Source organism: Mus pahari, chromosome 20 (assembly GCF_900095145.1).
Source record: "Mus pahari chromosome 20, PAHARI_EIJ_v1.1, whole genome shotgun sequence".
Classification (NCBI taxonomy): Eukaryota; Metazoa; Chordata; class Mammalia; order Rodentia; family Muridae; genus Mus; species Mus pahari.
Genome location: NC_034609.1, coordinates 7,383,532 through 7,397,175, shown reverse-complemented (window position 1 = coordinate 7,397,175; position 13,644 = coordinate 7,383,532). Strand labels below are relative to the sequence as shown.

Genomic DNA, 13,644 nt, shown 5'->3' with positions numbered 1-13,644 from the left:
AGATAAATTCCTTTAAAGCTTAAGGGAATTTCTCGGACTGGTAAAGGTGGCATCATGGAGCTATGTGTCTCCACCTCCTCTCTGATGGTAGTAACACTAGGAGTAATGGCACCTAGGATAATTTTATCTTCTATAACAATGAACTGTGCCCATCTTAGGATGACATTTCTCTGCTACCTGTTAAAAAAGACTTAAAATGTGAGCATAACATTCATATGGCATCCACGTTGTTAAGCTACCAGTCAGTAAATAAATATAAAATCAAATACTGTTGCTAACGGCACTATGACAACTTTTGCCATGTTTGATGACTCTATGAAAAATGATACTTAACTGTATTAGGATCAAATGATTCCTCATGCCTCTGTTCTAGGGAACACAACAGTGATTTATAGGCTCGCATATTTCATTAACCATGCAAGAGTCCCACAAGTGAGCTAAGTTCTCTGAACGCTTGGCTGAAACGCCACGAAACTTCAAGAATGATGGGTATTCTGTTTCTTCTGTTCCTAAATGACTTCAAAATCCCTTTATTCGGTAACAATGGATGCTAACAAGTGTCAGTTCTTCTGATCTCTAATGTTCTCTGATCCTGCTGTGGGTCTAAAAGTCTTCTGAGCTTCATCTAAACACAGCCATGTCTTCAGCTACAGGAATGGAGCAGTTGCACTTGCCGTGCCTACCCACCATGCCTACCAGCGACAGCAGCTGACGTCCATCCCTAATCTCAGACTTCTCCTTAAGTAAATTCAGTGTTCCGTGAAACAACTCTTTCAGTATTGCCAAGGCGGCGCTCAGTGCTGGGAGCGCCATTGACAGATCACCTTGCCGTTGAGTGTGTGTTTGCTTGCTTTGAAGCTCAGAAAATTAATCTCTTTCAAATGTCCACCCTGAAATGCATCTTGAAAACTTTTATTTATGTCACCACTGAGCCTATTTGGGGCAAACATCAAGCTCACAGACATGAATAATATTCAATTATGCCCTTGATGAGGTTAAGTCTATATTAGAGGGAAATTTGGAACTACATAGTTCAAATTAGAACACAAGAAGATATGCTAAGTGAAATGAGTCAGATGGACTTTATTGTACAATTTTGTTTATATAAGATTCATGAGCAGGCAAACCTTATCTATGGAATTTGGGCTTAACCTAGGTTGTGACAACTCCTGAGATGTCAGTGACTGGAAAGGGGCAGGAAGGGAACCAGTGATAATTGTGTTCTATTTCTTAATCTTGGTGGACATACATCTTTAAAAATATGGTACTTTCATACATATGCATAGTAGACTTCATAAAAAGTTCAACTCGAGTTTTAAAAAGCACACAGTTCACATTTGGGGCTATTTCTTATTGTTCTTGTAGTTCAACAGTGTTCTTAGTATTTTTTTCTGGAAAGTATCTGCAGAGTCCCACAGTTGAGTGAAACTCCTCCTCCCCCAAGAACTCCAAGTGTTTTGTTAAGCATCTCAAATGCTTCAATCCTAGTGACCATTCTTACCACCTATTAGTGTTCTTCTTATAGGCGGTACTCAAACTGTTGAGCAAATTGACACTTCACATCCTACACTTTGCACTGTGCTCCACATGACCTCTTCCTGGGCTATTGAGGGCTCTTCAATGCACCTTTTTATTCTGTACAACATACCATGCATAACCTGTGAGAGTCTACGTCAAGTGCAGAAGCAATACACCCTTTCTTTTACTAGTGTGGATGCAGTAAAAAAGATAGCAGGATAGCTTTTATTTATCTCACTAAGGAAATACAGTTTCCCACACATGAAGAAAAAGTATTCATGATGACCGCACACTTTGTTTTATAGCTTGTCCCTCACTCCAGTGCCACATCATTATTGTATCTGGACAAGAACCAGTGGTTCTTACTAAAGTTAGATGCATCCTGGAACAGAGAGGGATGACTGTATTTGGCATGATGGCTACATGCTCAAAGAATGCTTAACCAACTCTCGGTCTAAGGACATCTCTGGGCTATTTTTGTCTTTACTTTTTAAAAAGTAACACATTCCTTTATTGCATTCTCATTAACAGTAACCGTGCTTTTCTAGCTCCTTATTTCTGTGCCAACACTGTTCGTTTGATGGATAAATTTTTAGGAGACCCATTGTCAAATGTGAAGAAGGCTTCAAGGATGTATCTATTGCTATCTATGGTAGAAATCCCACAACCCACTGGTATGTTGTTTTTCGTGTGTTAATGCCTCTGAAATCATGAGCTGCCTAATGCTCTGTGTCAACTTCCAATCACTACCAGCCAGGTGACAGCTGCAATGTTGTTGTCCCTTCCTGTACCACCTTGCAGCACACAGTTAGAAAAACACCTAACAACCACGTCAGGAAGACTCTGGCTGTAGGCTGTGAAGACATCTTGGCATCTTCGAGACTGAGGGAGTGCCACCCTTGAGTCTTACAGGGTTGGTATCATTGGCTTGAGGAAAACTTTCAGAGACTAAAGCAATGCTCTAGTGACATTGAATCTCAAGGGATTTCAAGGGAACATGTAGCATGCTAATGGTCCTAAGGGAACATGGACACCAATCCTAGCATTGGCAAGTGATTCAGAAATGGTGGAGTCTGGGAAAGATTGCTTAAAATATTATTTTATTCACTCGACTTTGCTTATAATTTCTTATTATATGTATTTAAGATCAATAATTAAAGTCTTTAAGTAATACATAAAGAATAGCTTAGGTAAATTTAAGTAGTAAGATACCATTGTTCATCTTATTTTGTTTTCCAAGGTTCTACATACCATATACCCACTTCACATGACCAGATCTTCAGAGGTTAAAAATGCTCATTTCCATCTGGTAGGACTGATGCATGACCATGATTCAGCATGAAACTGTCAATCATGTCATTGTGTGTGAAATCATACAGACCCAGATTCATTCTCCTCCAGTGTCTTCTCCTGGAGTTGTCCCTGATTTTGTTACCAGGATTCATCCAAGTCCATCATGGAGCAGGATGATTTTGCTTTGTTCCTTGGCCAAGAATCACTTAATTCTGAAAGTCTTATGAGAAGACATGGTAAGAAGCCTTGTCAAGTATGCTGTACATGATAGAAAGAATAGCCATTGTTCAATTTAATCGGTGAAATTCAGGTGTGTGTGTGTGTGTGTGTGTGTGTGTGTGTACATGACGTGCACACGTGCATGAATGTGTGTGTGTGTGTGTGTGTGTGTGTGTGTGTGTGTGCCTACCACTGACATACTTGCAGGGGACAGAAGAGGACATTAGATTTCCTGGAACTGGAGTTACAAGGCAGTTGTGAGCTGTCAAACCCAAGTGCTGAACTGGACTATGGTTGTTTGGAAACACAGCAAGTGCTCTTAAGAGTGGAGCCATCTCTACAACCCAGATTTTATATGTAGGTAGTCTTTTCAACTTTAGTATCATCAACTACAGTTCTTTATGTGAACCGCCTGTTTTTACGTATTTGGGTGTTTTTCTACTGAGCTCCTTATCATTTCTTGCTAAAATCTGCAGTACTTTATTTTTACATGTTAAAGGAATACAAAATCTTTACTCTATGCACACAATCATTTTTCTTAGTTTTATCCATCTTTTGAGCTCTGCTAATGGTAGAGTTGCACTTTAGAGACAAATTCAGCTACTAAGAGTTGCCAGGCAATTTCAGCCCTGATAGCTGCCAATTGCTTTCCTGTGGCTCCTTCTAGACCAAGGGAGGGGGCACACATATACATGTGACTCCAGCTACCATCAACATATATACAAAAGACATTGTCACCTAGTCTTTGCCTTTGACTGCATTTTCCCCTGAAAGAAGAATGTTCTAGGTTGCTCCAGACCAGCCACGCTGCATTGCTTCAGAGGCTGCACAGAAGTAATCTTGTATTTGCCAGAGGTAATTATCACAAAACTGATCTAATGAGAAACAGCCCTTTCTGGTTAGTCCTATGCACCCAGGTCCCCAGCATTTGGCTTGTGTCCAGGCCAGAGTTCGGCCTCCAAGTGTTACAATTGTGTTATCCAGATGTCACTGGGCTGGGCTAGGCTAGCATTCAGTGCCACCAAAACTCAGTTGACACCAACAATTAACTGTGACCACTGGTGTAATGGGCGCTGCTGCATTTCAGGGTCAGCCATGGCTCTGCCATGAAACAGGCATCAAGTCTAGAGAAAAAAACATGCTTTGAGATTCTAAGTTTGTTTTCTGATCTTCTCTCTCAGATAGATGCAGTAGTGTTACTAAGATCTCTGCTAACGCTGCCTCTGAATCTATTCTTCCTGTTTATCTCAACCTTCCTCTCTTGATGCCCAATACTAAAGCAGTCAGGCTGGAGAAACAGTGTGAGGATCTGGGTTCAATTCCTAGGACACCTATCTATCTATCTATCTATCTATCTATCTATCTATCTATCTATCTATCTATCTATCTATCTTCTCTCCTATATTACATCCCAATCACAGTTTCCCCTTCCTCTTCTGTTCTCAGTCCCTGCTCCCAACCTCCCCTGTCCCCCAAGACCACTTCTCTGTTTTCTATGACCCATATTTTTTAAAATATAGGGAATGGCAGCTTGTGTTTGTGGTGGCAGCACTGAGAGCTGGAGATGTGCAGATCCCTGAGGTTCACCAGCCAGCTTGTCTACTTGACCAGCACCAGATGGGAAATCCTGTCTCATAAGGCTGAGATGTAAGGCACTTGAGGAACCCTATTCCGGGTTGGCTTTTGACACATGAACACTCACATAGCCTTACACACATAAATGTGCATATACATACATGCACACACAAAATTAAAGTAAAGTAGGAGCCGGGGAGATGATTCACTGCATAATAATGCAGACTGTTCTTGTAGAAGACCAGAGAGTTTGGTTCCATACACCCATGTTAAAATCCAATGCTCTGTTCTGGACTCTGGGGACACCTGCATTCCAATATGCATACACCCACCCACCCTCATACACACTCACACACACCTAAAAAGTAAACAGAACTTAAATAGAATCAGTCTGAGAGTCAGTCAGTTGTCTTTCCCCACAGCTGCTTTCCCTAACTTTGTGACGGCCCCTCCTAGACTACCAGGAGCAGTTTGGTTTGTACAGAGTGCTGACTTGAAATTCAAGGTTAAAAACATCACAAAGTTTTATTGGACTTTTGATTTACTCACTTTAGCCAGGACCAGGTGGTCCTAAAACTAAGGCCAAGTATCTTTTCTGTTGGCTTTAACCACCTATAAGCCCGGGCTTCTTCCTGCTACCTTCAATCTAGTCTCCAGTTATCTAACTCTAATGGGATTTCCCCCTGAAGTGTCTGCCTAGGGTTACTTCCCCATGTGTAGAACTGGTATTATTTTTGCCTTTCTTACCCAATTACAGTGAAGTTACTGTCAAGATTTGTTATAGCTTTAATATGGTTTGTGTGATTCTCCTATACTTGTATAAAGGGATGGAAACACATTGCATTTGAACGAATGGGCCATGGGAAGCAGGAAATGCCTTGTAATGGAGCAGGCAGAAGAACTCAAGAGCATTCCACTGCCAGGCTTTGAACTTCAGGGAGAGGGTGAAACCTCTTTGTGACAAAGCACCAGAGAAATGTCTGACTGAAGAGAGAAAACTGGAGGAGAGAAAGGCCAAGGGGAAGTAGATTGGATTCTTCATGAAATACTGAGAGAGAGAGAGAACAACTTTGGTGACCAATGGTCAGTCATGCTTAGCTGTCTTGAAAAATTCAGTTCAAGTATATGTCTCCAGTGTGGAGTGAAGGATATGAGATTCCTAAGAAGCACCCTAAGAGGTCTCCTGAGGAAGCAGAAGGTCTGATGAAGGTCAAGATTATTCTAACTTTGGACATCGTGTCTACTTTGTGGAAGCAGAAGGGGAAACGAGAGGCTAGAGGTTTACACTCTGAATGCAGGGAGTTTGTCACTGACTGCGTGACAAAAGCCAGAATGTGGCATTCACATTGCCAAAGGTTAAAACACCCTAGAGAATAGTGTTTTGTAATGTAATATTGAGCCAGATATTATTCGATGAGCTCTTTTCACTTTCATTGATATTCAATACACTGAAACAAAACTGTCTGCAGAGATGGCTCAGTGGTAAAGTGAGGACACTCAGGAGGACCTGAGTTCAGATCCCTAGAACCAAAATAAAGCTGGGTGCAGGCAAAGAGGTGTATTTAAAATCTAATCCAGTATCATCTAATGCATCTGAGCGAGATGATCAAGTAACCTTGCTAACTGTAAAAACAGAAGCTCCACAGAAAGCCAAAATAACCTTAGAGAAGTGTTTACAGCTCTAAATACCACAGAGACTAAAATCAGCAGAACGGAGACTGCAAGAGACAGGAATGCCCAACTCATAACTAGATTCTATACAAGTTTTGTTTACATAGCCTTGAAGCATGCCAATTATGTTGCAGTCTTGTCTTGAAATACTTTTAGCATCTTCAAGGTTTTATTTTCAAAACAGTAATTTCCAGAATGGAGCAAAGAAATCATTCTTCCACGGGAAAATGAGGTGAGAGGCCTTTTTTCTCCCCCTATTTGAAGATGTAATTTTGGATTGGATTCTGGAAACTTGCCTAATGGTCTAATGGAGCCTAGCAATATTCTTTCTTCTACCACATCCAAAGTGACAATAAAACCATGGATCTGATCACAGACATTGAACAGCTACTATTAAATCAATAACGGGGCCAGGAATGTCCCGAACTCCTTTGCGTAGACTGATCCACAATGATACCAAGTCGACAGATGGACGTGATTTCATTGCACCCTTTCCCATTCTGACATTTACTCCAGCTCAGCGGTATCTAACTTGGGATTCATCTTCTGAGCCTACTGTGTATAGATGCATGCCAGGGAAGTGGACACCAAAGATGCATGCTAGGGAAGTGGGCGTGTTTATTATGATCAGCTTTCCAGTGTGTCCACAATCAGCGAATGAATAAAACCGCATTGCAGGCTTCTTTTCAAATCATTTCTCTGCCCTACTCACCATCACTATTAGCAAGAAGGAAATATTGATTAAAATTTCTCTCTAGAGTTCCCTGTTCTAAGATTTTAGAATGACTGAAAGCCATGGAACGTTAGAAACCAGGGTGGTGGAGAGGGAACACAATGACCTAAAACGAATGCTTGCCTCTGGTCCAACCTCTACCTTTCTTTAGGGCAGTTTAACACATTGGCCTTCCAGCACAACACTCAACCAGATGTAAACTTGCTGGTCACATACTGAAAGAGAGGTCGACAGGATCACCTTTTTCCTGTCATTCCAAAATTGCTACCTAAGTGGGAGTGTTCAGACAAGAATAGCTCTGTCCAGAACCTCTCCTGCTTTTTCTGGAACACTCAGGCATTAGGGCAGTGACTTCAACGGGAGGCACAGCTCAGAGGCCTGCAGAGAACTCAAGAAGACCTCTGAACTTCCAGTGACACAGCAGTAGACAGGGTTTAGTTCACATCCGGGAATGAACTATTTACCAAATGGTTGTGTTGAGCAACATAAACAACTAAACAAATAAAATGAAAAAGAGGGGATTTAAACATCATTGGAGTCTATTCTTACACTAGGTCTGTGCCTTACTGAAACTTGTAGTTGCTGGGGCAGCCATGTCTTTTTTTTTAATGCAAAAATCTTTTATATTTTTAATTAATTTATATTTTACAGTCCATATTCCATTCCCCACCCCATCCACCCTCCCACTGCTCTATATCCCACACCTCCTCCCCACCCCCTGTCTCCACGTGGATGGCCCCACCCCCCACCCCACCTGACCTCTAAACTCCTGGGGCCTCTAATCTCTTGAGGGTTAGGTACATCATCTCTGAATGAACACAGACCCGGAAGTCCTCTACTGTATGTGTGTTAGGAGCCTCATATCAACTGGTATTTGCTGTCTGTTTGGTGGTCCAGTGTTTGAGAGATCTCGAGGGTCCAGATTAATTGAGACTGTTGGTCCTCCTACCAGATTGCCTTTCTCCTCAGCTTCTTTCAGCCTTCCCAAATTCAACAACAGGGGTCAGCTGCTTCTGTCCACTGGTTGGGTGCAAACATCTGTATCTGACTCTTTCAGCTGCTTGGTAGGCCTTTCAGAGGGCAGTCATGATAGGTTCCTTTTTTGTGTGAGTGCTCCATAGCCTCAGTAATAGTGTCAGGCCTTGGGACCTCCCCTTGAGCTGGATCCCACTTTGGGCCTGTCACTGGACCTTCTTTTCCTCAGTCCCCTCTCCATTTCCATCCCTGTAATTCTTTCAGACAGGAACAATTATGGGTCAGAGTTGTGACTATGGGATGGCAACCCCATCCCTCACTTAATGTCCTGTCTTCCTGCTGGAGGTGGGCTCTATAAGTTCCCTCTCCCTACTGTTGGGAATTTCATCTAAGGTCCCTTCTTTTGAGTCCTGAGAGTCTCTCACCTCCCAGGTCTCTGGTCTCCTATCTCCGGACGTTGCCTGTTTCCATTCTTTCTGCTGGCCCTCAGAGCTTTAGCCCTTTTCCCTCACCCAATACCAGATCGGCTTCCCCTCTGGCAGCTATGTCTTTCCCCTGCATTCAGTTGCCCTGTTACATACTCAGCATCTCTGGGTCTCATATACATGAGCATCTAAGGCATTGATTACAGTATCCTCACATGACCATCCATAATGGGATGGAGATCTGCACATCACCCTGCTTCTACATTGTGTTCTTTCCACCAATTGTGCTTACATAAATCAATTGACCCAAATGGGAGAGAGAATTGCTTGAGACCCTTCTCTCTGGCAAACCCATAGCCCTCTGCCAATGATAAAAAATGTATATAGACACTCTTCCTGTAAAATTGGAGGAAAGTGTTGCAGTTCCTCCTGTCCTTGACAAAGAATGACCTCCAACGTATGATGACTCTCATCTTTAGTCATTAGGTACCAATTAAGGGCTAAAATATAAATAATAAAAAAGTGATATGAAAAAATAAAAGCTACAAGTAGCTGCCCTTAGTTAACATTTGGATGGCAGCAAGCAACACACAGCTTCCTACCTTCTGGGTGACAGGAGAGAGGACTTGTGGCCCCTGGGGGCACTTTAACAGCACAGAGGAACCAACAGCTGAATCACTAGAGTCTACTCAGTTTTCGTGTTTGAGCCTGAAATGTCCCCCATAGGCTTGTGCGGGTGGCACTATCTGAGGAGACTATGCAACATTTAGGAGATGAGGCCTCCTTGACAGAGCTAGGTCACCAGGGATGGGAGTTAGAAGCTTAGAGCTGGGTCCCACGCCCTAGCCCTGCTCTGTATATTGACCACTGTGATGGGAACAGTATCCACCAGATCCCTTCATCACCATGACAGGCACTATGACGCCATGGCGGCCTTCTATGACAAGATGGGTTGTAGGCTTAGAAACGCTGAATCAAAATAAACCTCTCTGCCTTTACACTGCTTCAGGATGGCATTGCGGCCATAGTGCTCCAAAGGTAACTGACATCACCACCCAAGACGACAGTTTTAAAATTCAGAGTGACGCCACTCACACCCATTGTGGGTAGGCAGTGAAAGAGGTCTCACAAAGCAGTAACTGCCTTACTTAGAGACCGTCTTACAGTGATTAACGACATAGTTTCTCCAGTCCATTTTAAAAGTATTATGTAGGCTTCCTCAAAATTTAGGCAGAAGTTTCAGGCAGAAAACAGTTCCCACGATGCAGCAAGGCAGGTGGGGTGCAGTGAAACGGATTATTTGCAAGTAATTTCAGACACCTTACTATGTAAGTTCAAGATGTAATGGTCTGCTCCTGGGGTCTGAGAATTCTTCAGTTTACACACAATTCCAGGTGCACTGGTCTGGAGACACTATTTAATTTTTTTATTAAAGGGAAAGGTAATAAAGCTGCAGGGGGAAAGCAGTTAGTTTCACTTCGGTTCAGAGTCAAGTCACATTCATTTAACAAGGTCACACTGCAGGAGGGACACCCTTAATGAAGAAGGTGTGTTTCCATCAGTGGCTATAAAGGAAAGCAGAGGGTGAGGAGGCTTAGGTCGCCTCAGGGGAAGAGATAGAGATTTTGTGCCCTCTGCTCGTGCCCGCCACCTAATCGGCTCACTCCTAGTTCCAGTGAGACTATTGAGCAAGGGCTGCTCAGAGCACAGAAGGGGTGGGTAATGCTTGCAGTGTAAGCGAGCGGTTCACAAGAGAACCCGGGAAGGCACTGGGCATAACAGTGGCAGCCATCCTCCCAGCATTCTCAGCACAGAAACCTTTGTACTCAATCAGATCACGTTTGGATACTGACCAATGGCACCAGTGAGATTCAGAGCTGAACAACCAGCATCAGAAAGGCCATGGTAGGCACAGGCTCTGAGGGAGAAGGGATTTAATAAAGAGACTGCAAGATTCCCATTCAGAAAGCTTCACATGTTGAGGATGCTATGTTCGAGGGTGTGCAAAAGACTGCTTGCCCCGTAGTGGTCTTTGGATACCTTGTGGGTTCTTTCTTCTGTCCTTCTCCACCCTCTTCTAACTTTTTCAACTCCCTAACACTAGATAAAGAGAAAAAAGGATGAAGAGGGAAGGAAAGAGATCTCTGAATAAAGTCAGGTGTCAGAAAGAGGGTGGCATTCTCCTTAGAGTACTTCCTGCTGATTACGGGTGTTGAGTTCATTCGGGGCAAGTTTGATCTTCACTATCAGGATATCCAATTTCTTCTGTTGTTGTTTCTTTTTGTGTACAACTACTTAACAAACAGAGACCAACAGCAACCAACAACAATCGATGACCAAACAACAACCTGCACTGCTTCTGAGGTCCTAGCCTTTATATATCCTCTGAAAAGTTCCCAGAATTCCAAATGTCACAGATTTGCAGAAACCCTCTACAGCTGGCAAAATCACCCCACTGCTAGAGCACGAGGCAAATCATAGTCAGCTGCTGCGGACAATCTGAAGCAGCCCCATATCCCACACCTAGGGTTAAAACAAAAACATATTCTTAAAATATTTCTTTCTTTCTTTTTTTTTTTTAAGAAAACATTTCAAAATTGTCACTACATTTCCCTTCCTGAAAAATGGTCAGATGTAAAACACTAGCAATAGTAACTGAGGAGTCCATCCAAGGTTCTACACCTACACTGGTTGCACTCACAAGAAAAGCCAGAAGCATCAATTTTGCTTTGTCAAAAAAGTAATACTGTTAGCCCAGTGTATGCAATGGCTTAAACAGTGGTGACCAGGACACTCTTCTGTACCAGTGCACAGCTTACTCACTTAAAAGACTATTTGTTTTGAACACATCTTTGTAAGATCTATATAGGAACTTAGATATTTCTAATACCTTTACTGTGTGCTGCAACTCATTGTGTATTCCGGGATGGTTTCCAACTAGCCACAGCCCTGTGTCCGATGATGGGATTACAGACCTGCATGACCTCATCCAGCTCATGACTGTGCCCTGTCCATAGTCTTATGATTGCAACCCTATGTGCTGTTGTTTAAGAGGAGGAAGTTAAGTTAAATTTAGATGGTTCTGAATTCCTTATACGACATATGAAAACATTCTGAAAATTCCTTGAAGAGTTAATTGGCAGAATTAGCAGTGACTGTACCAACCTCATCCCTTTATGCGAAGAGAAATAAGCCTCTGGGAGTAGTTTTGTGAATAAAAGATTCTGCAGGCTACCCTAGTCACTCATTATTTGCCCTAAGAGAAAGCTATGAAAGCTTTTAGATTAAGGGCCAGAATGGTGACAGACAGCACTTTTATAATTACCTTGTTTGACAGAGTCACACACTGAATGGCAGCATTTTGGTTGACACCAGGCTGCACATACAACAGGAATCCCATAAGATTATGATGGAGCTAAAAATATTCTTATTGCCTAGTGACACCGTAGCCTCCAAAACACAACACATTCATCTCGTGCTAGAAGGAAGCTGGTGTAGACAAACCTACTCCACAACCATGTAAACTAATGTGCTGTGAAGAGGTAAATGCCTGGTCATACAGAAGTATAGTAGATACCATATGGGTAGCATTATATTTGATGATGAAAATGACTGCTACACTTTATATACTTAACAAATCTAGTTCAAATTTAATTATTTTAATTTTATTTTATGTGTATGGATGTTTTCCCTGCATATATTTCTGATCACTATGTGCATGCCTGGTGCTTGCAGAGGCCAGAAGAAGGCACTGGATCCCCTGGAGTTACAGACAGTTGTTAGTTATCATATGGGTGCTGGGAATCAGATTGGGCTCCTCTGTAAGAGCAACCAGTGCTCTTCACTGCTAAGTCACCTCTCTGCCTCATTTTATTATTATTTTATGGTGTACTTATTATATACATACATGCTTAAATATATACATAGGAATGTGTGTATATGTACACACAGACACACACAGACACAGACACACACACACACGACACACAACACACAACACATGAGAAAGTTCCTCAGGAAGCATTCTAGAGGCTTCACAGGAGGCTCCATGCATGTCATTGCCCTAAAGACCTTCCAAGATCTTGCAGTGGGACAAGATATGGAGGCGAATGAAAGTAATATTGATCTTCTTTACTTTGTGTAGGTCTCACCTAATTTGTGCATTTGTGTGTTTTTTTAAAACAAAAATGTTTATTAACTTAAAATATTTGAAAAGAAAAAGCATATATAATAAGAATATATAGGAAGAAAATATATTCTGTAGTTGTGTAACGTGTTTACTATGTATGCTTCAAGTTATATTCATCATAAAAGCAACAAAGGGTTTAGAAACCTTAAAATTTAAATTAAAAGTAGAAAAGGTGCATTATGCTAAGATTAATTTATCTTAGAGGAAAATCAAATTAGTATGAATTTAGCATTACCCATGTGAATGAAGGTCATAAAGGCGACAGGAAGCAGGATTCATCCCAAGCCTTCTGCTTCAGTGCACTCAACAACTCACCATGTGACTTCGGTTGTGAGAGGACCCTTTTACCCCTGTGTCATGCTTACCTCTTTGTTTTATATATTTATCGTCCCCTCTCTTTATTTAGGAATAGTAGATATTCAAATGCACACCGCCGTGCTACAAAGCGCCTATAGTACAGTGTCATACTGGAGCATCACTGCACAACAAGTGTGGGTGTGGAGAAGACTCTAGCATCCATGCACATGAGACCCTTCTATGGGGTTTTTGATGATTAAATCTCCTAGTTATCTATTTCTCAAATGCATCTTCACAGTTAAGCGACAACTCAGTGTACTTCAACACATATCAAATGTGATGACCATAACCCCTTGACCTCGCAGCAGGACCAGGCATTGTAAAACAACAGACTCGAGGGTCTTTCATTCTTCAGTTTCCACGGTTTTACTTCCACTCTAATTAAACATTTCATTTGTAACCAGTCTGTAAATGCCATTTCTTCCTGAGTCTTTTTCCTCAGCCTACATCTCCTCCCACTCACCGTAACTGGTTCAACCACTCAGAATTAAACAATAATGTGTGTACTTTCCCTCCATTTCAATTTCAAATGCCTAGCACAGAACCCACATCCTCCTCCCAAATCTCCTTCCTTCCTTTCTTTCTTTTTCTTTCTTTCTCTTTCTTTCTTTCTTTCTTTCTTTCTTTCTTTCTTTCTTTCTTTCTTTCTTTCTTTCTTTCTTTCTTCCTTCCTTCCTTCCTTCCTTCCT

The 13,644-nt window shown here is 42.0% G+C and overlaps 1 protein-coding gene and 1 pseudogene across 2 annotated transcripts in view; both read right to left on the bottom strand.

Annotated features, from left to right (window-relative positions):
* Positions 1-13,644, bottom strand: part of Rnf150 (ring finger protein 150) — a 205,634-nt gene that overhangs the window by 169,176 nt on the left and 22,814 nt on the right. The window lies entirely within an intron of this gene.
* LOC110337754 lies at positions 2,783-3,046 on the bottom strand (annotated as a pseudogene).